General features: G+C 37.2%; 1 protein-coding gene across 26 annotated transcripts in view; it reads right to left on the bottom strand.

Moving 5' to 3' along the window:
• The window catches only part of TENM3 (teneurin transmembrane protein 3), a 1314113-nt gene that overhangs the window by 244228 nt on the left and 1045661 nt on the right, over positions 1-24224 (bottom strand). The window contains exon 1 of one of the 26 annotated variants that reach the window (XM_042015039.1): positions 157-307. The exons of 24 other annotated variants lie outside the window; for them this stretch is intronic. The gene's annotated coding sequence lies outside the window, so the exon portion shown is untranslated. Of the gene's footprint in view, positions 1-156; positions 308-24224 lie in introns of those variants that run through there. One more of the 26 variants, XM_042015038.1, reaches the window with a different exon arrangement.

Below are 24224 nucleotides of genomic sequence, written 5' to 3'. Positions count from 1 at the left end.
CCGGGGAAGGGCAGAAGGAGCCTTCCCGGAGAGCGCGGAGCCGCTGCCGCCGCGCTCTTCGTACGGCCCGCGGGCATCCACCGCAAAGCGGGGATTTCCCGAGACACAGAATAACTCCCTGCCGCGCAAGGTAGTTGGTATATCAGCGTAGAGTACCTGCCTGCTCCCTCCCGCGCAAGCCGCCGCAGCCGGGAGGCACTGACGGCAAGCAGCTCCGGTCGGGCTTTGCGGAAGGCGGGCTCGCGTCTGGCCGCGGCCGGTGCCCGAGGAGGAGCGCCGCTGAGCAGACGGGCCGGGCCGGGACCAGAGCGCAGCTGTCAGCGCGCAGATGTGACACCGGCCCCCTCATCACGCACCACCTGGGCTTTAATTGAAACAGAAACACCTCCCCCTCCATTCACCACCGTAGGAGACGGTTCTGCTTCGTGTCTATAGAGGCAGGAATATAATACACTCTGCTTAATTCAAAACATTTGGAAATCTGTGATCAAGTTCTCTGCTCATGAAGCCTTTGGAGTTGCAGCTTGATCCGACTGGATGCATCATAGCTGTCAGATAAAGCTATCAAATAATAGATACAAAATACAGCATTCACATGACTCACCATTAATTTCTGAAATACTGTAGAGAGAGCAGGAAGAACTAGATACCTACAAAATACGCAGATACTGATGTACTCATTTGAAACAGAAAAGCCTATTTTTGGCTGGCAATCAAACTGAAGTTAGTGCCTCTGTCTTTAGTAAAAGAACCAGATTTTTAATTTTTTTTTTTTTTTTCAATTACTCCCTTTTGGGACATGGAACTCTTAAAATGTCTGTGGGAATGATATCTCCAACTTCATTCTTAACATTGCTACACAAAGACCCTTCTGAGCTGGCTTAGAAAATACAGTGATATGTAGGAATTTTTAAAAACTTCTATTATGGTTTTCTTTTCACCTTGGACCTTTGCTAATAACAACTAATTTAACTCTCTCTCACCCTATTACAAGATCTATTGCTGACACAGGCCAAGTCATCACAGCAGCTGCCCAGAAGCCACATTTTGCCAAAAATCAGATCAAGATATTGTTAATGATTATACAATACTTCCAGGGAAAATAATCCCATTCCAGAATATGTTTTTGACACTGTTATGTAGAAGGTTGCAATAAAAATACATATTTCAGATGTATTATTCATAAGAAATAATAAAAAAGCTCACACAATTAGTGCTCATTTGCAACTTCCTAGAGAAACAAAGACTATACAGATTGAAATAGTAGAATTCTGTGAAATGGGGGACAATAATGGTCTGAGTAGCCAGGTCCTGATGAGGGCAGTCATGGCTGGCAGTGGGGAAAAATCCTGAAAAAATTCCAAAGTAATAGCACTAATTACTACATCTTGACCTGAAGCTCTTCAAGTCAGATATGCAACAGACTACGTGTGCTTTGACTTAGCACAAGGGAGAAACTTTAATATAGTCACCACTGACAAACTGCTCAGGTTTAGGGGCAATTTCATAAAATTCGGAAGCTTTTTGCACTTCAGATTCTGGACAGACTCCTATCAGTGAAAGCTACAAGACCAGCCAAGAAAGAGCTGGGAGATGAAGTCATGAACTAATATAGTCGGTTTAAGGAAGTAAATTTCTAGCAATTCCACAGCAACATTCATATTCTCAGCATCTCAGCATTCACGAGGTCTAGTTGCAATAAATGGGGTATTAGATCACAGAAATACGATTTTCCAAACTGCTTGAATGGAGTACCTATAGATAAGCACTTTCTGCCATTGAAAAATCTACTAAGTAATTAGTTAATTCAGGAATATATCCTTACAGATCTTAGAAGGAGGAGGAAGGGGAACTGGATGCTTGGTGTCAGCTTGTGCAGAGCTTTAGAGCACATTTGAATTTCTGCCCTTAGATAACGCCTGTAATTGCACCCCCTTTACAGAAGACTGCCATGGACCTGTGAAGGAAGCAGGATATTGAGGAGCCAGATGCTGTGGAAGGAAAGACATATTTAGATAATCCCTATTTTCAAAAGAAAACAATCCACACCTATATGTTATGTGCCATTTTTCTACAAATATGTATCAGTGTACATTCAGTGAATGAAGACTGCACCCTATCAAAAAATAGGACCTGGATGTCACTGCAGTGCATCCACTTCTCTCCATTTTCAGCCAGCTGCAATGGAATTTTCCTTTGCCATGATGCCCCCTGTGCTGAGATTCCACTGTCCCATTAATGCCAGCACAAATGATTTATGAAATCTATTAGGTGCAACACTAAAGACATCTCAAACATAAATGTTTGCTTAGGAAAATATTTCTATGGAGTAGACAAATGAGGGTTGAAGCAAACTCCAGCACAGATATCACACTTTATGCCAACATAGCTCGTGGCCAAACAGTACACAGAAAGATCAAACAAAACCTTGGGGGTAGGTGCAGGGGCTGGGGGGAAGAATAACATATGTGTTTCATTCACAGGAAAAGGGAGATGTACTTTAAAAAAAATTATTTGGTCAGAAGGATTATTGCAGTAAATTATGCAGAGCATTAACCATTGAATTTGAACCCATCTTCAGTCTTTCTTTATTAATAACTCATTATAGTCCTTTTTCTTAATGTGGAATAAATTAGAGCCATGTTAATCCATGCAGCTATCTGCAGGTACATTTATCACTACTGTAGCCACTTTTACTCTCCTTTCTGGAAGCTGCATTTCATGGGCAACAAACACTCATCCCCTGCCAAACTCAAGTCATGGTGGCCTTTTCAGGTCACTGCCACGGTCACCTAAAAACTTACCTTTCTTTTGAAGAACTGAAAGATACCACACAGCTGGCCTTGACATATGTGAAAGAATTTCTCTTTCACTCTCACACTCTCTCTGTCATATTGCCACAATTTAGATCAGTGAAAACAAGTGAACTAGGGGCCTTGCTGGTATAAAAGGGTGAGGAACTGCCAACAGGATGTTCTTTGTGGGAACTCAAAGCTTTTGGAACTGATTCCTCTTCCCTGATCCAGAAGAGCTCAAATTTTATGGCCTTCATAGCATGTTGCATAGTTCATATTTTTCCAGAGTGCATGAAAACAGGAGAATTGTGGATGTGGTTAGTTTCTGGAGGCAGGGCTGTATTTCAGCTTTTAAACTGGCTGGTTTGCATTTGTCTGAGGAGGGAGGCCTGTTGCAGCTTAGCCACAATGATTAATTTTGATATTTGCATTTGAATTTCATCAGATATTCAGGAATTTAAAGGTAGTAACAAACATATTCACTCTCTAATAAAGATAGGTATTAACACAGAGAACTGACACATTAATAATTCCATCACTCATAGCTGCTGGCTGGAAAGGACTTAAGGGGTTCTATTGGAGGTGACTCTGGGTAGTCATTAGACCAGAGTGGCCCAGGTACGAGTAGCTGTGCTCCTTGCAGCCCATAACTCTTCAGTCCTTACTGTTACCTTCTCTGAGTGCCTTCATGTCAAAGCAGAAAACTTTTTTATGCCTGTTTTTCACATGGAAAGTGAAGGCACAAAGCTGACGTGTCAACACCATAAAAGTAGCATCATAGGAGAGGGAAAATGTGATGCCTCAGATAGTCCTCTGGGGCTTACCCTAATCACCGAGCCTTTCTTCTCCTCATCAAATTAATCATTTTAGCTATTTATCAACATTCATGATGATCAGTGACTTTTATTAATAGGGAACAAACACCTTTTTAGCCAAATACTCATTCACCTATTCGAATAGTAGTAGCCTAAGTGCCCTGTTAAGACATCCTATCATAAATAGTTAATTAGTACAACCACTTCTACTGAGCTGTTAGGTATACTTTAAAGAGATAGGGTTGTCTGTGGTACAAAGAAGTAAAAATGGAGTATCCACCTAGAAGCCAAAATTGCACAGCATCAGTGTATCACTTTGGAAACCTGTTTTTCTTACAACCCCACAAAAATCAGTTATGAAATTTAAACATTGCCTAAGAGATAGATTTTTGTCAGATAGGGTATCATTTACAACAGCAACATATATTCTCATGTCTGTTTTACAAAACAGGCTTGATCAAGCAAAATAGTTATAATGTAGCTTTCCAGTTCCTGCTAGAAATGTATTTTTAAAAAAAGGGCAAATTCATGTCTAGAAATTAAAGTCTTAGGAATACTATCTGATATCAACAGGATTAGCAGTCTAATGTGTTCCCATGAGAAAGCACATGTGCCCAAATGTATTTAATGGAGAACATCTTGTAGTTCTTAAGCATTTAAATAATATGCTACATTGACTAGTTTTTTCTCACAAGTGAGGATTAAGATGAGCCATTTTTCATGCAGTAATGATGCTGATTTAAATGAGAACAGACTAAGACCATAATGAGCTCACAGATTCAGTGTTCAAATCTGAAAATAATAAACTTTTTTTTCCATTTTAGATTCAAATCTGAAAACAATGAACTTTTTTCCATTTTCATTTACATAGATAAAGTGTAACTCTAGTTTTTATAACCCCTTCCAAGACTGTATTGAGAATTTTGCAGTTTCAGAAAAGTATTTTCCTAAAAATAGAAGTGGAAATTGTAAGCAAGTAGATGTAACTGGGGTAGGGCAAGAGTTATAGCAAAAATATAGTCCTTTCAAAAAAAGAATTAAATTATGACACATTTCTTGAATTTAAGTGGGTAACGTGTGGGGTTTTTTTCCTAAGAAGCAACCCAAAACTACCCAGTGTACATCTGTACTGTGATTTTTGAGCGCTGTAGATTCGTATATCGAAGTGAATAATGTTCCTCTGTTCCTTGACAAATTTCCCAGCAAGCTCAATGCAGTGCAAGGTCAAGTAAAAAATGCAAAATATTTTTATCAGTACCTACATTTTTGCTCCCTAACAGTACACTGCCCTGATTAGAATCATCCTACTCTACACTAATTGGTCATATATAAAGGTATGGGAAAATACAGATTTACAGATGGAACACCTCAATCTCCAAAATCTGAAATATCAAAGACATGATTAACGCAGTTCTTGGAAAGACAAAGCATACATGCTTTCCTTATCTTATAGTACAGCTAAGTGAGGAGGAGCAGAAAGAAATTTTCATGAAAGTTCTGGGGGATTAGATGATGTATCAAGGAGCCCTTTGAAAGAAATATGCCCCCCTCAAAAAAAAAAGTTCTTCTTTGTTTCAGAAGAACTGCTCTATGAATAACAGTAATGTGATGAAGTGATAAAAAAAAATGCTCTAATGTTTTCAGGTCATTTTACCTAATTCTTGAGGAAAAGGCAGTAGTAGTTTTGGAAAAAGTTTAAACCCTTCACGAAAGAAAAATCCAACAGTAATCTGAACCTTGCATCTCTCTTTAAACTGAACTATGAATCTGAAAGCTGTTTGTATTTGCGAGACTCACTTCAACACATCATCAGAACCCTGAAAGGAAAGATCTTAAAACAGAGTTGCATCCCTTCCTCCCTCAATTTATCACACCATTTTCCCATTTTTCTCAGAAACCTCTATCAGCAGCTGCTACTCACTGCTCTCATCTGTAGAGGAAGGCAAAGAAGCAGTTGCTTCCACAGCTAATGCACTGAACGGGAGACTGAGTGTCTAATCTTCATAATAAGCAGCTTCCAACTGACTAAGTTTTGATTTACATTTAATACTTAGGTCCACAGCTCTAAATCCCTCTGGATTACTGGATTATTTTTTTAATTAAAAATTTACACTTTTTTTTCAGAAAGAAAAAGAGGAAGGTATTTACTGCAAATGAAAATAACATAACAATGTAACTAAGAAAAAAGAGGTCAATTTGGTATGTAAACTCATGAAATACAAGACATCTCATAACAAACAAGGTATGTATAGGCTGTTGGAAACAATCCATTTAGAGTAAAATAATTTTGTATAGAGGTCTGTCAAAAAGAATTGGCTTTTGTGAACAAACTACCCAATTGTGAATCTCTTAGAATTGGTAAAGACCACCAGCAGAGCAATCCTATCAGTATAAGAGAATAAGTTTTAAGAAAAAACACTCTATTCTTAATGATAAATCTGGAATTTCATACCTCTAGAAAATTTTAACTTGTATTCTGATCATATGAAGAAAAAGGAAAAAAAGAAAAAGAAAAAAAGAGGTTCAAGGTACTTCTCTGAAATTATATCTTTAAAAAGATATTTTAAAAACAGCAGCACACACACAAAAAAATCAATATCCGTGTGATTCTCACAAAAAAATATTTCACATATTTCTTGGAATAAGCATTATACTGTTCATGACACAAGCTATGTGGCTGGGACTGTGGGTTCAGCTGCTGCCATCCATCTTCTATTTTGTCTTTTTATTATGGGAAGGATGACTGAAAACTTGCTATGTCATTTAGCAATTGCTAAAATTATGACATTTGGAAAATTCTTTTTTGCTCAGTAGAAGGTAACCATTTATTTTCTCCTAGTTACAGTTTCTCCTCGCTCCCTTTGCATCATAACTCTTTGGGGAAAAAACCCAACCACCAGAGCAAATTTTCTTTTTACACAGTTGCTGGTTTGGCAAGATCAGAAAAAAGTGTCATCCTTTGGGTAAGTCTGTCAAACAGATTTCTTACATACAGTTTGAGAATGTTCATCTAAAAGTACTCTATCTGCACTTCTGTATGCTTATATGACATTTATTGCCTTGGAAATGTGGCATAAAAATTATTTCACACTCCTCTGACACCTGGTGTGAGCCATATCCCTGCAAGTGGTCTATATACAAAATAGCTACATAAATCACACATGTAAAATAAAATTAATACTTTCCAAAATATTAAATTGGTTTTATATATATAAAAAACCCCACTTTGGGTTGCTGTTAAGTAGACACTTTATTACATTTCCTTGAAAGAAAAAAAAAAGGTTTTCATAAGGCACAAGAATAGGGTTTATATACACTTTGAGTCCACTCAGAACTGCGTACATAAACAAACCTTCCCACGGTACACGTTCAGGCAGAGGATGAATGCCTGGTGATAGGTGGGTTGTTAGGCACAAGACTAAGTGCTGCAGGGCATCTAGAATTGCATTTATGGCACACCTTGAAGTGATTTGTTGGATATTGGTTGTCCTAGAGAGAAGGTGATCATTTTCTACATTCGACCCAACACATCTCATATTTGCCAACATGCCAAACTGCTAGTGAAATAACTTTACTCTATACCAGCAGGTGTTGCATATTCAGAAACAGGGTGTAGACACTTCCAAGAATTTAAAGTTATCATTTACTTACAGGGAGGAAAGGAGAAGAAAATATTTTTTACTTTATATTTTGTGCTGACACATGGAGCATGAGGCTGTACCACAGGTCTTACAAGCATTACTTGGGCTTGACTTTCTTCAAGCAAGGCTAACCATTGCACAGGTTTCCAGAACACAGTATATTACATAAAAATTTTCACATGCAATAGTCTCAAAATTCTTTCTCCCCACTTTCTTCCTCATACTCTATTGATTTGCTTGGCATGCCTCTGCATAGATGTCAGATCGCCATGGATCCATGTGTGTTAAACAGCTTCAGAAATCATAGTTTGGCTCTATCAGTCAGTTACTATTTTCACAGCAGCCAATTTTATCACTATCATTTCCTAATTCCATCATCTAAATGATTTCGCTAACTGCATTTCACTAAAGACCTTCCCACAAGCACCGCCAGATTTGCAAGCTTTAGTGTAATTTGCCAAGAGAAGAAACTCAAAGTCCAGCTAAATTCTCTCACACACAAGAGCCATTAAAACATGAGCAAGTGGTAGAATATTCAGCCTAAAAGGTATTTCTCAAAGAAAATCAAGAAACTAAATATAGTATGTATATACAGAGGGCATACAAAAGATAATGGGATGACACAGGTTTTTGGACTCCTGATGAATCAGTGCAAATCACAGGAAAGAGACCCCCTCCCCCTCCCATCCCCACTTTTCCCACCCACCAGATGCTGACCCTTAAGAGCAAAGCATGAAAAGTGTAACCCTAAATGAAAAACTACATGGAAGACTGGAGCTGCATTTAGCACTGATAATGCCAATGTGACTGAATCAATTTTGAGGCCAAAAATCTGAGAAGGTCAGAGCCAAGCCTGCTGGAGAAGGATTCAAAGATAAGGGCAATATTCAGTAAAAAATGCAACTTTTATTGCAAAAGTCCTGAAGATAATTGAATTTATAAAACCTATCCTTACTATTGGTAACTGGGCAGATAGAGCATAACCAGTGTCTCAGTGTTCATGTTTCTTTCTACAGCAGTGTTTCCTGAAGTATTTCCCCACATACACTCGCCTTTGCTTCTCCCTGCTATCTATTATACTGCAGGAAGCATCGTCAGCCCTTTCTCAGGAATCTGGATGTTCCCTTACTTTGGGATTACTCTTCCCTCCTTCCAGTTTGCTGGGGATACTTGTGCTTCCTGAGAGTTCAAATACTGATCTCACTGCATTTGCTCAGTATTTGGCTGGTGAGGTCAAAAGTGTAGAAAAGTACAGAAAAGAGCTTATTCTTAAAATTGGATGGAAAATCTAGCAAAAAATGTTAATTTTATTACAAGAAAGACCTCTAGTCCACATTTAACGTCTCAATTAACTTTCTGTAGATATGTTGTTCTCACATCTTTGTGTCCACCACCCAGAGACCCAAATACTTTTTTCTACAACAGGGGTGATATATACCTACACTACTCAGTCATTTATCTAGGCAAAGACAGTGATTGTTGAAAAATGAACTTCAGGAACTGCTGCCATGAGTTCATTCCTCCTGTGAATTACCCTTTCTCATCTTGTCCACCTGCCTTGGCGATAACTTTGCGGGGGTGATAAAGTCTCCAGTAGAGCTCTGTGCTGAAGAGCAGAGCACTGATACTGGAAGTCATTTTGAGACAGGCCCTCAAATGTGGTATACCAGAATCCTGGTGTCGGAAATCCCTTTTTCTACTTATGCGGCCTACCAGAAATTCTTCTGAAATTTCCAGGAGCCAGTGCTTCCTGCAGCTGGACCACAGACACTGGAAAAAATACTCCAAGGGCTATGCAGAGGCACAGTGGCACTTGCTGTGATTGCAGGGGAAATGCACAGTGGACTTACTCCAGAAAGAATCCAACTGGTTGTGGTTTTTAGTTCTCAGTATAAAGAAAGGGATTTGTTGCTATCCACGTTGCACAGGACAGCTAGATGGAGAGTGCTTAGGCATGTAACTCCATGATTTCAATACCTCATCTAAAACTATTATACTCTAAAGCCTGGCACAAGAATTTATCAACTGAAGTCCATCAGTATTCTTTGCCTTTTTTGCGAACACTCATACTAACATCCAGCACAAGGGTCACATTGCTGTTTAAAACCCTCCTGTACTAAAGTAAACACACCCGACACTGATAGATTTCCTGAACTACCCTGAGGCAGAAGCTGTTTCACAGATGGAAAAAAAAAAAAGATGGGCAGAGGAAAAACTGCTTGAGAGAGAGAATTTTGCTTCAGGTTTTCTAAATCATATCATCTATATTTCATTCTGGAAAATCCTCCAATTAATAGAGATATTCTTACTATTGTAATAGCTTTTTTTTTTCCCCTGAAGCATTCAGAAGTTGATAAAGTTGGACCTTCTGCTTTGCTGCAAATTTTTGCATGCTGATTAAACAAGTTAAAAACGTGTCCCACTACAGAGGAAGATGGGGTAGTGGTAGCAACAGAGTATTTTAAAAGCTAACAAAACTATCCAACAGAAAATCTATCATACAAAATAGTGTCTGAAAATCTGAAGCACTTAGTGATGAAGGTGTAACTCCCCCTAATGGAGGCATATTTGAATTTATCTTAAAAGAAAATGTCAATAACTGTAAATCCTAATGCTAAAAATAATAAATACCACTGCTATATCACATTCACCTTTCTGCTTTTTAAGGGATATCTTAAGGTATCCATCTGTGACTTACAATAAACATTAAACTATTACTAGCATAATTTTGTTTTCTTAGTGAGTTTTATTACATAAAGCCTTAAATATATGTGCCTTTCAGCAGAGTTCTAAGGTACACACTCAGTAGCTATTAAAATTCCCTTAAATTTTCTTCTGTCAGTCATTTCAACTTCTGTTTTAGCTAAATGTTTTCCTGTTTCTAAAAAAGTCAGCAAATTGCTATAAAAATGACAGTGACAGGCCACAGTGGCTTGGGTTCTGTGGTATAAAGAAACACTTCATACGTGCACAGCTGCTGGTAATGAATGCAGCATGTCTGAGGCCTAATCTTGGACAGTTTCCTACATTTCTGACTGCAGTTTCCTTGGCAAAATTTCTCAGACTATATTATCTATATATCCCAGTATTTCAGCCAAAACTTTTCATTACAAGCATTTGGCACTCTGCACTGGCTTTTAAAAGTCTGTCCTCTCAGAGTTAACAACTTTTTAGAAGTCTTTGCCCTAAGTCTCTTATTTTTCTTCTTTAGGAAGCATTGTGTTCTACACAATCACCCTGTAAGATACGGCAGACATTAAATTTCTATATAATAAAATTCCTGCTCGTGTGAAAGATGCCAGAGTGACAGCATCAGTCAGACACTAAAATTACATTTGTCCACAGCCCAGCTACAGTAACAGCAGCAGCAGTAATGAGGTTGACTTCAGAATTTTCAAATTTAAGCTACTGAAACATCAAGGGTAAGTGAATAGCTGTGGCTGCTGTTCTGCCAAGACTTCTGATAAGCCTGGATGTTGCTATAATTGGTCTGGTGATACTGTAACCAAGTGGTGTAAGTAGGGCTGAGATTAAAGCCTGGATTCTACACAGGTCAGACTTGCTGACGGAGGCAGTTAACCTGGCTCCTCATAGTGCTGAGAGACTCTACATCTTACTCCACTACCAAAACTAGTCATAATCTAAACACAGGTTTCCTCCTAATACAGAGAAAATGCAAAGAAAAATGCAGCCATCTGGAATGAAGGTAAGGGTGTAATACCAAATGACTTTTCCTAGGTTTTTATTGTGTATTGGAAAGGAAGGTTAAGAAAGCTGATGTTGTTCTTTTCCAGTTTTTTGGTTTAAATGGAACTTTATATATTTTCTGTTTTTCTTTGCAGGAAGTAGTTCTTAGCAAAATATGCTCTTAAATAGGACTTACCCAGCTGTCAAATTCTACTCTGTAATGCCAACAGAGATTCAAAACCATGCATGAACATATTGTTAAAATAATTACATTTTAAGGAAAAGATAGACATGTTCTTGTATAGCAAAAAGGACAAAAATAAGCTCATAGGCAAGAAGACAGATAAAATGTCTATCTGCACCATTGATCATCAACCAGAAATATTTGTAACATCATGTAAGAACACAGAAGTTAAAAATGAAGTACTCAGAAGCAAAGATCTGAATTACAAACCAAGAAATATGAAGATACAGGGGAGAGCTAGAACTATAACTGAAGTAGGATATGCCACAAAGTGAAGCCTGGCACAATAGCAAGAAAGAAGTAAGAGCAACAATATTTGGCTGCCCAGGATTTCTGCTGATTTTATTTTTAAAAGGGAGCTAAAACGAAACAATTAATCTTACTCTGATTAATTAATGTTTTATTTTACCCTGGATTATTTAATCTAATCTAGACACATACTATTAATAATCTTGTGACAGGGTAAATCCACCCCCCCTCAAAAAAAAAAAAAGCTGAAACTAACCCTACAAAAAACAGACTCTGTGAGCTAATGCATTTAACCAAGAGTCAGTCTAACTATGGTTATGAGTGTTGAAACATGGATTTTCACATCTGTCTCATCTGGACAGTCAAACTGCCAGGGCCAGCCATGACAGAGATTTCCTTTCCTCTCCTTACAGAAAGTATTACTGAGATTTGTTTTATATGTTTGACAGAGAGTAAATTACATAGATATAGGAGATTCTCTGAAGATTTGTGATCCTTGTGAAAGAGGTTAATGTGAGTCAGAGAACATCAGAGTTTAGGATATATAAAAAAATACAAATCCTGTCAGTTGTTGTCTTAAGACAATAGCACAATTTCGATCGTTGCATTTTCTTGAAAAACATCTTTTCTATTCCTTCTGGGATTTTAGTTCAACTCCAGTACACAACCCTACTGATGCTGTGTTCGTGCCTCAAAATACATTCAATTATGTGTTGATTATTTAAAGCCACCACTCACTGTTCAGCACTTGTTGGTACAATAGCAGTTTTGCATTGTGGGAAACATAAAAAAGCAAATGAATATTTTTTCCCTTTAATTTTAATTTTGTTTAAAAAAAAAATCATCTATGTCTTCCACTCCTCCAGACCCTAATATTCATACCATATAAAGTACCTGTATGGACATACATAACTGAAATGCTTTAATGCTAGTAAACATTGCAACAAAACATAGATGTCTTTAGACATAATTAATACACTCTCTTAAGACTACGTCAAACAAGTTTAAACCATGTATATGATAACACACAGAGTACAGCACTAAAATGACAGCTTTCACAAATTCATGTACATTGCTCTCTTCAAATATTTTCAAGGTCATGATTGTAGACAAATATCAACAATTTGGTCCCTCCAGTTCAAACTGGAGAAAGTCTGGTGAAGAGTCACCAGGATGATTTAAATATTGGAGAACTTGCCACATGAAGAGAAGTTTGAAGAAGAGATTTGGGCAATATAGAGAAGAGAAGACTCATAGGGACCTATTAATAGTCTCCCGGTACCTAAAAAGAGTTTAGAGGGAGGATGGAGGTACTCTCTTCATAAGGGTGCATGGTGAAAGGACAAGAGTCAGTGGGTCCAAGCTGCTTCTGTGTGGATGTTAAAAATAAAAAAAAGCTAAGAGGTGGGATCTCCCTTGATGGAAATTATTTCAAATAGTCTCTGCTTGAGACACAGCCCTGCATCCTGAATCATTGCTTCTCATCCTCAAATTACCATTTCTTCTTTAAGTATCTTTTCAAACAAAATACCATACATGCAAAAGAAAAGAAAAGAAGATAAAGAGGTAAGTCATACCGATACCAATATTCTTTATTTGTTTACCTACATACTTTCTTTTACACATTCATGGGTTGCTCAAGTGATCTGAGAAACAAAAACTGATTTGGCAGGCTTTGGGTTTTTTTAAAAGATATGGTGCATTAACAAAGCTACTGTGTTTGTGGCTAGAACTGCAAAATAAAGCAAAATAAATCTAGTTGTGAACCAGCAGCCTACATGCAGATAAACTGACAGGATTCATCTACACCTTACTAGGTTCATCTACACCTCTTTCCTTGTGTTTTGCCAAATTGCCAGTGAAAAGTTTAATTTTAATGGAGCGTATGGACTGCAATAATGTGAATGTTCATTTTATTTCTCTCTATAAAGGAGTAAAAGTACTCTTCTTTAATGGGTTAAATCTACATTTCCTGTGAATAATATGGGAAATGAGGGAAAAAAGACCATATAGAGTGACATATGTAGAGAACTAATGACAAAGCTTGATTAACTGATAAAACCAGCAAAGTGACAGGCAGCATAAATTATCTCAGCTCTACTAGTTTACAAGCACATACAGGTGCACACCATTTGAGAAGAATTCTTACTTCACAGTACTGAGAAAGCTCATAGCCAAATATAGCTATACAAATACAGTGTGTAGCTGCAAAGACTACTGCTCTTTTGAAGTTTCATTTAGCTACAAATAGACACCTCAATGTATATATATATACATACACACAGAAAAATATATATTTATTTCCAGAGCCCAGGAGTACCCTTACATAACCAAGTAAAAATGGAGCTCTGCTTGCTTTGAGACTGTTGCAATTCCTTTCCTCAGTGAATTACATCATCCCTTTCTATCATGGGAAACCTCTTGATGCAATTCAGTACCAGCAAGAAAGTCCTTTCACATGAAAAAATGTGCATGATAGGGCCTCATGATATGAGCTCACAGCAAGGGCAGAAACACTTCTGTGGTATAGTGGCTCAGGCAGAGGTAGGTGAATATGGGATCCAGAGGAAAATGCAAGAGGATGCAGTTATGCTGGATATGCCACAGGAGCTGACTGCCTAACCCAGAGGATGAGCTCAGATTTCGCTATTCCTTCCTAAATGCTCTATGAGAAGATAAGGAGAATCCAAGTTCCCCCAAAGCCTTTGTATGGTGCCTGAACCAACTGGCAGGGTCTTACCAGTGTGAAACCCTTACACCAGTGATATTAACAGTTGTATAAATAATGACTGTACATCACTTCAACACTTTCGCAGAAAACGAAATGTGTAGAGCAAAAATATTTAAGTTTGAAAACATAAGAGGAGAGGTTATATTGCAGCAGTATTTTTATTAATGAATTTGTTACTTTGTTATGGACTGGAGACAAAAATTCTTCACTTGCTGAATCATATTTTATATTACTAATTTTGAAGTTACTGATTTTGTTTCTATTAATTTTGAATTTTAGACTTAAGATAAATGAAAACATTTAATTCTCAGAAACAGAGCTAGAGCATTGAGTTTTCTAACTATAAAACCTGTCATGGTGTCAAAACTTAAAGAAAAGGCAAGAATGCTGTCAGGTGAAATATAGGTAATTATTGTGGCTTGACAAAACTAGCAGAGAAGAAATAATTTTAGCATTATTTCTTCACTAGGACTCCAGAGGGTGACTATTATCTTCTAGGTACAGGACTCAGTGCACATCCCAGCAAGTTTCACAAAGTCACCAGTAAAATTGTTTGAACAGAGCTTACAGGAGAACAAGTTTATTTTTGATACTCTATTTGTTCTCAGTCGTAAAGTAACCTTCTTATTTTAACATAATATTGACCATTAATTTCTAAACCTGAGGCTGAAAGTACAATTACCACCATGTGCTCCCTCCTTACTCAAACTTGTGATGAACAATGAAGGAAACAAAGCAATTTTATTAATCTCACAAATCCTACGGCTGCTTTTAGATGACGCAGCATTGACTCATAATTCATCAGTGGAGATGGGATGACTAACATACAGCTATCTCACTTCCAAAATGGGTGTTCCCGTATCTGCCAGAACAGGGAAGTAGTAATCTGGAAAGCTACAAATTTAAGTATTAAAAGCTAAGTATTAAAGGCTTGATAGGAAGTTAAAACCATAATTTACAATGATTTTATTTTCTTCACCTTCCTAATAAAAGGTTCCTTTCTTTAATTAAAAAAAGGAAAAACCAGAAAATCTGGTCAAAAAGATACTTCAAACCAGACAAGGCTTGTAAGCTAGACTGCAGTCACTCTTTCCATGGCTTGAAAATTATAACCACACCCAGAATAAACAAGGTAACAGAATGAGCTGCTTTTCCTTGGATCTGTCCTGACACCATCAGATTTACCCAAAGTAGATCAACTCCTGCACATTTCAATGAACAAAGCTGGTGAAGTCCCATGCGTTGCTCACACATGTGAGAATATCTGGATTGTTTGGCAGCAAGCCACTCAGCTGGGAGCCTACCTGGACATCAGCAGTGCTAAGAAAGCTTGTGGGAAGAAAGGTATCGTCCTGAGATAGCTGAACCACAGTTAAACAGACACAAATGAGAATTAGTAAAGGAAAGAGGCAAAGACACTCAGAACAAATAGAACAAATATTGACATAATAGCCCTGCTCCCTCCTGTTTAATGACCCTTTCCTGCTTGATCCAAGCACCAGGCCAAAATAGTTCTCTCTAACTTGAGACCCAGTTTTTGAAGCCTGGGAAAATAAAGGTGGAACAAATGAGTGAACAGAGAGAGAATTCCTGTTATGCCTTGTCCGTTTCCCTAGAAAAGGGATGTCAAATAAGAAGGTACCAATGTACAATGAGCTTGGTGTGCTAGAAAAGGGAGTACAGGGGTCTTGGGGACACTATCAGGATCCAAAATAAATTTACATTTATATTTATATTTTGACTGGTTAATTATTTATGGAAAGTCCTATTTGCACTTTTAAATTTTGGTTTTGAATTAATTTCCTCCTTTCTCTGCTTCACATCTAATTTTGTCATGCAAATACAAAGTGCAATGAGAAAGTACATGCAAGCACAAATTAGATTATGTAAAACTAAATCAGACACTTCCAAGTCTTCAGTAAACCTTAATCATTTTTGTATTACAGTTATGGCAGTCCAAAGATGCCAAAAGGGGAGGTCCCAGGCCTTCCTGTCTCCCTCCCATCCCTTTTGTTAGATCAGCCTGTGCAGCTGCAGGATGAGTTGGTTCAGCTGGCTGGTGATGTAAAGTAATGTCTTTCAGAGTTAGGATACAGTTCCATTAAAGTTGACATTTAAATATTTAGTGCTGCTGCAGTTACGTCCACCTCCAAAACCTGCCTCCTGTGTTTTGTCAACCGTGCTGTTTTTCTGACTCTGCAGGGAGCAAGTTCAAGCCACTAAATCTTTGGGAAACTATCCAAAGAATCTGGGGGTAGAGGGGGTGGGGAGAGGATCAGGGAATAATACTCTGCAGGCTCAATGATCATTAAGAGTGTGGATGAAAGCCTGTCCCAGTACAAAGAAGTAACAGCCACCACATAGCGAGACTCAGGATCAAGGCAGCACCAGCACAGCCTCCGCTGCCATCGACCATCACTCCTGGATCATCCACGGAACTGACAACCTCTGTGGCTGTGCAATTAAGTGCTAAGTCTGCTGAAGAAATGGCCCCTGCCTTTGTCTGGAGTCAAGTGGGATGGGATCATCCCCTTTCAATGCATATGGATATTGGATTGGATATTGTGGAGGGAAAATTGTTGCATCAATAGATCAAGAAAACATCAATATGCAATTCAGCTTTTTGTAAAAATCTTTTCAATCAGAGATTTGGTATGTTTATACTTTATTGAGAGAAGGGGTACGGAAAAGTAACATCAAACAGCTATTTGTTGGAAAAAAACCAGTAGTGTTAAGAGTTGTTTCTAATGGGGTCTTATTCATTTACTCACCTGGAATAATTAGGTAATTATTGAAATTATGATTAATTAACCCTTGTCTGGCAAAGGAGTTAAATCCCATAAATAACTCCAAAAAACCAAAACCCAACAGTGAATCAAAAGATATATTAAACTGAACTAAAACAATCCTGAGACAGCTGTATCATGAAAAATTGTTCAACTCTGAGAACATTTAAAGGTTAGAGCTCTATTACAGGTTAAAGAAAGAAGATCATAGAGAGAGAAAAAAAGATTAATATAGTGAGTACCTAGAGCTCCTTTTATTAATTTCATTTTTCCTGTAAGGCCACCATTTTGCAGATGGTCTGAAGTATCACATTCCTTACTACCTCAAAAGGTTCTTTATCAATTATTCCTAACTGTGGCTCTAAAAGAACAGCCTACAGACAGCTGCTGGAAATAAAATAGACATTATAGAAGAAGTTTCCTAGTATCTTTCTTCATAAAGATTTTTAAATAAAGCATTCAATTGTAACATGGCATAAACCTTGGCAGGTTCATGGTCTTGCATGCTACAAATGGAAGTCAGGCTCAAAGATCCCCCTGCAAGCACGAATAACACTGGCCACAGAGCTACCACTAGTTACACTTCTGGTTTAATTTCATTTTAGGAGAAAAGAAAATGATTAAAATTTCTGGCTCTTGGAAATCTTTCATAAAACCACAGGACGGTTTCAGTGGTTAATAGTCTTGATGCTAAAATGCCGCTGAATGTAAAATGTTGACGTTAAAATTTACATGAATGATTTCTACATCACTTAGTCACTTATCTTGCCAGAAAGAAAGTCAGCCTTGTAAAATTATAAATAGTCAGTATTTATAAAGCATAGGGAACAACACTATCTTAGTTTAATTTTTTTAAAAGTTTGCCAGTGTTAGAGAACTGCATAGAAGTCAACATTAACAAACGCAAGAGCCTTTGAGACAGCTCTTTTAATATTCTTAATGGAACTTTACTATAGATTGGCATCGATGTTTGCAGGCTTAACTGCTCTGCTGTATGTCTACCTTTTGTTTCCCTACATAGTTCTGCACTCCTGAATGAAGTTATCTGTCTAGAGCACTTGAAAACATCCAGTACTAATAGCTGCAATTTAATATTTCCATGGAAAAAGTAAATATTTTATCATATGATCTAACATTTGCCACCTTTTCCTCCATCTAAATGCTGAATACCCCAGCATTTTCTGCCTTACTCTGAGGAATTCTGATTTTGTCTAGGTTTGGTTAACACTGTTGGGATTCATTCAATTTCATTTTAACAGCCTCAACAAAATGCCAAACATCTGCCCCATTAAAGGAAAGAAAAAACCAGAAAGAAAAAAACCCACCAAACTTCGTGGTCATGGCTTTCTCCCTAATTTTTCCTTCTGCTTTTTCAGTGTTCTGAATTTCTTAGCTGATACATACTAATTATCATCAAATTATGCTTTCCTTCAGCTGTTTTTCAATACACATCCTCTCAAACTGATTTATTTAACAGGGCTTTTTGTTTCCTATCTAAGGCAGTTTTCAACACAAATGTGAAAGAATCATTTCAGTTTTAGATTTGATATTATTTTGAGCTTGTAAAGTGCATTTTTAATTTACCAAGAGAGATTTTACATTACAGTTTTTCACACAGAGAATATTTCCTGGTTTTCATTTTCCTCACTGTACGAGTAATAAATTAATCTGTTCACTCATCTAAGCCAACACTAATCTGTGATTTCTTTCTTATTTTTTAGCCCTCAATATATGTTTAATAAAGAATTTAATGCATCAATATTTTAGATATCTATGATTTTTTCTGAATGTGTGAGTCATTTTAGTACTGTCAGCATAAGCCATACAGAACAGTTAGTCCCCATGACAATATATAATTTTTTCTTCCTATTGGGTATTATAGGTAGGTTCTTAGGGAGTCATATTGTCCCCTGGTGTGATTTTACGTCATAGATACTGGATCAAGTTCAACATTGAACATGATTTCAGAACCAACCCCAAATACTTAAACTGATGCTAACACGTTCTGTTAGGTAGTGATAAAAAGGTAGAAAAACTCAGCTTGGCCATACAACACACTCTTTCAATGGAAACATATTATTTGTTATTTAAATTGTGTAAACTGAAATAAAAATGACAAGAAGAAATGAAGTTTGTTCAGTGAAACAGTAATTTTAACCAATTTTAACCAATGTCATAAATTGTCATGCACCTTACTACAAAAACTGGCAGTCTGCACTGTTACTTGACATATTTTATAATCAGATTGTAGTTCTCTATAAGACACACACAAACTAAGAAGTATAGATACTGTTGTAATAATGTTGCTACTAAAATGCTATTTGTATTCTTAGCATACTCATTTTTCTTCTTAATGGTTTATTGTCTTTTTTTCTTCTACCTTTATTTGATGTTACTGAAGTGTTTTTATTTATAGACATTCCTTTTTGCAATTTTGGAAATGTTTGTCATTTGTCTTCTACGTATAATGTAGGTGAATTATATTTGTTGTAAGTACATTAGCTTCTATACCCTATACTCAAAAGGTAATGTGCTTAAAATAAATTTTCCCTTCATCTTCAGACATACCTGAATATTATTACACCTCTCAGCATATATGGGCTTATTTTTTGCTTCCTTAAACTGTTAACAGTCCATGTTCAAGTAAGGCATGGCTTTCTTATGTAGTCCTTCTACAACTATTGTGTCAAAATATATTTATTTGTATTTATCTATTAGTGAAATAAAGAGAATAACACAATAAATCAAATGTAGAATGCAAGATTGTATTGCATTTCGAATAGTTGGCAAGAGAATAGAGAGATGAGCAATTCTCCCCACAAATTGTTAGCAATAGTCATTTGACATCAATGATTTACTTCTGTTGAGAAAAAAAAGACATTTTCTCTTTCACCTCTCCCTACTTTAAAAAAATATAAAATGTACATGTTAACACATTTCAGCAGATAGTCTTAGCATTCCTCACTGGCATCAAACAGATCACTGCCAAAATGATGAGACAACCATGCAGTCAAATGTGCTATCAGGCTTGAAAATCTCTGTGGTCAGCAAACTTTGTTGTACAAAAAGGCTGACCTTTACTATCTTATTATATTTTATTTTTAAAGAAGGGTTAATTTGGAGATCTGTTAACTCACACAAAAATAGATTTAATGAGGTCTTTCATGCTTCTGGATGAGATGCTGATTTACGGGCTGCCACCAGCAGGTGCTGAACAGAAAAGAGTAACTTGTTAACTTGGACAATGTCAAACTGGTTTAAATTGAATGAAATGACATGAAAGAAATTAGTTGAAAGGCTCCAGATTGTTTTACAATGCTTTTTCACAATGCATTATTCACTAGTAATGACTTTAATGACTGAAAAAATATTATAGACACTTGTTACATGGGTGCTAATTTAATAATGTTATATTACATGATAAAAAGGGTAAGGATGTTTTTCATTCTATCTGACTATTAATAGGCTGGGTTTTTTTAAGTTCCTATATGGAAAACAAATCTCATTTCTCGGTAAAATCAGTGGGAAATTAACAGTAATTACTATATAACCAATATGCAAGTAACTATGGTAATTAAAATATAATAAGAATCTGAAACTCGCATCTTTATTCTTGAATTTCTTGATTACTCTTTGTTTTCAAAATGAGACCAGATTTAACAACAAATGTGCTTAACAAAAAACTTACTTACTTTGGAGAATGTGCTACTGTTGTAAAATGGGAACATGCCTTCCTTCCATTTATTATATAAACATCTTTCAAACTGTGCACATCTAAGGATGGGTGTCTTCATACAGATGCTGAAATACCTGACCTGGCAAGTATGCAAGTACCTCTGAGCTGCAAAACATCAAAGCATGTTAGCACTGTGCTGTACCTCTTGACAAGGTCTATTAGTCTGGGTGAAGCTCCTGGCTAATGCAGGCAGACTTCTGCACCCAAAGTGGCATGACTGCATGACTGCAGTGTTACTGTGGAACACACAGATCCATCAGCCAGGCTCTGCACAAGCTGCCTGAGCCTTGTAAAACACGCTCTGTCTTTGCACGGCTTTCTCTGAAACACTGCTACCTTTATTTTACAAATAACATAGTGAAGAACACAAAAATCAGACTTAAGGAAATATTTAATCTTAGATAGAAAGCTAGAAAAATAATCCATGCTGGAATAGGTATGTTTCAGGTATGCTGAAATAGGGCAAATTGGACCAAAAAAGGCAGGGAATGTGCAGGCTTATCCTCACCCGCACTTCACAGATCACAGAAAAAAGCTGTTACTGTTCTCTCTCCTTTGTCTCTTCCCTGCTTTTCTTTGTCTTTTTGCATTAAGTCTGGCTTATGTAGTTCCATTTCACCAAGTCACCTTTGACCTTCTGATTACTAACCCGCTTGCTCTGTCTATGACATATTAACAGAGCAAATCCACGGCCAAAGACAGATATAATGGGCTCATTGAGGAGGAAGTCACATAAATGCTTCCACATCAACTTGCTGCCTGAAAAATATGATAAGCTCTTGTAAAGAAGAACACTTTGCTAAGTTTAGGCCTGGAATTCAAGCCTTATAATATTTGGAAAGGAATAATGGTACCAAGTTGTGAAACAGCAATCCTTTTCAGTTTCAAAGGTAAGTCTGGCTAACTAAATCACTAAATTTGAAATCAAAACATTAAAGCACATTTTTCCTGACTTCTTGTGTCATCCTTCAAAAACACAAAACAATCAACTCAAGATGTTTTTTTCTGCTGTTCCTGGGGGTCAGAAAGTTGAATTAGAAAAGGAGAAAGGAATATCATGTTAGCTCAAGTCTAATGTCCAGGTTTTTCAAAAGCACAAAGCATTTTAAAGGGGAAGAAAGCCCTGCTTCTGCCATTCCACTGTACCTATTGTTCCTACTTCATGTATGACCCTTGTTTCCTTCCCCCATGTCGCATTATCTGACCTCTTGCTTCCCAAGCCCACACCACTCCCGCAGCTTCCTCCAAGTCCCCACACCAGCATCCACCCACATCATGTCCCTTGTGTTGGCACAACATGGAGGAGGAGCACCAGGGAAAACCAATCCACCCAAAATATAATTTCTTGGCCCAATCCCTTATATATCTCCACTCTCTCTTTGAATCAGGATCTCTGTGCTGCCAATAGGAAGAAGCTTCTCTGAGCAAGGATCACCAGATATTGCAGAGCTTATATCCATCTAAAACAACCTTTGGAGTGCTGGTGCTAATGAGGGAATTACACTGCCTTGAATACTTGATGATGTTCAGACTTATTCCTTCCTCGGGTCCCTAACTTTTCCAGCAGGCTGAGTTCACCATGGAGTAGATGATGGAGGGTTTCTAACACAGCAGTACAGTGTCCAACTCTCCTGAGGTTCATTAATGGGTAACTTAGCAAATCATGAGCTATGTCAGAGCTAAGAAATACACAAAAACCTGGAGTTTGGAGACCTTAATTTCTAGAAGAGCAACAAAAAATCTTCACCTTATGCCCTAGTTCATGCATCATCTGCCCTGATGGACTAGAGGACTATGCCACGTAAAAATAAAATTGCCAGAATTATCAACCAGTAAAGAGATCTAACCAATATAGACCTTCACTGGAAATCTGTGCCTTTAACGACCTACAAGCACTTCAAATATAGACAATTTGATAGCATTCACAAGAGAAAAAGATTATCTAGGTGCAGATAGGTCTATGAAATTACGTGATAAAAACCTGTAGCAGGGTCTGGTCCTCTAGTAATTTATTAGCATGTCAAACAGTTTAAATATTAAACTTCAAGTACAGGAATATGAATGTACAAAAAGCCAATTAGTTAGGACACTAATTGGAGGGTGAATAAAGATATTATTCTATATGATATATAAGCATCTACTGTTCCTGATAGTTGAACACATTATTTAAAAGAAAACCTATAGTTCTTTTATATCAAATCATATTTCATTTGACTTAATAAAGACTGTATTCACACAGCCTAGGAAAAACATTTTTAATGTAATTCTATATGACCTGATTTTATATTTACAACAACCTGTATTTAAACTGCTGTGAAGGGGTCTGCTATTTGGATCATGATTCAGGACTTCACAGAGGTCTCTCTTGGTACTTTGTATTATACAGGCTTGCAATGACCACTTCAGATATTTCAGGAGTTATAAGCAGGTGTGTCTGAGGTACCTCAAGTTCAAGTTATAGTTCCCTCAGTTAAATTCAGCCATAAATATAAATGGTATAATCAGCAGTATGGTAGAGCAGAGTCTTTGGTGGCTAATGCTGGTGGAACCAGTGAACAAGCAGGTAGGAACACTGGGTGTTACCGAGCGAGGCTTTCCAAGCAAGGCAGGTCAGCCTGGGGGACAAAGGAAGGGAAGAGGACATAATGATTCAGGCCTGCAGGCTGCCAGCTGTTGAAAAAAACAACTGCAGAGCTTTCTATAGGTAGGCAAATTGCATTCTCACTACACTTGCTGATTTCTGGGAATGTAATTTTCTAGACTGCTAGCGCAAAATACTACAACTCAGCTACAAGCTGCAAGCTGCACTTCCTGCAGCCTTGCTGTCAAAATACATTATTGTATTTTGCAATAATAGCTCAGAGACAAATTGTGGAAACAACTAATGGAAAAATGTAAAATTTGTCTACGTCATTAGTTCAGAAGCATCCAAAGGATACACTCCACAAACTTGATACCACATGCACAATAGCTATACAACTATTTGGAGATAAAAGAAGCAGTTCTTGTATTCATCATTTTAAAAATGAGAAACCCATAACTGGGAAAGGAAAAGGGAGACAAAGCATGTTTCAGATACACAATGTCTCACCTTAAGACACCAGATGCACCAATGTGCTATTCAATTTTAGAACAAGCTAACACCTAGTGAATATGAATTCAGCTGACATGAATTCATATAGAATGAAGAAACCTATGTAACTGTGATAAGTATAACTCTAATAACATACTAAAGAATCTCTTCTTCCACCTTCCAAAGGTCGGTATATTCTGGTGGCTAGAGACCAGATGATTATTTTGAACTATCATGATATAAAAATCACTTTTAGAGGAGGTATGTGTAGTTTTGAGCCTTTTAAATAATTTTTTTCCTTTTTTTTTCTTCAGAGCCTTTAAGAATTTTCCTGTGAAGATGAAGCCTATAGAGCAAATTTAATCTTGCCAGGCTCAATTTTCTTGGTTAGCTTTGCCAGGTCTCTTAAAAGTCATCTGTGGCCAGTAATTGAAAACTGCAGACTGCCGAGTGGAATCAGCAGTCCT

Source organism: Corvus kubaryi, unplaced genomic scaffold, assembly GCF_017639235.1.
Source record: "Corvus kubaryi isolate FWS band 111438036 unplaced genomic scaffold, C.kubaryi_AGA036_p1.0 split3-131, whole genome shotgun sequence".
Lineage (NCBI taxonomy): Eukaryota > Metazoa > Chordata > Aves > Passeriformes > Corvidae > Corvus > Corvus kubaryi.
Note: the sequence above shows the minus strand (reverse complement) of the source record. Positions and strands in the feature narration are given on the sequence as shown.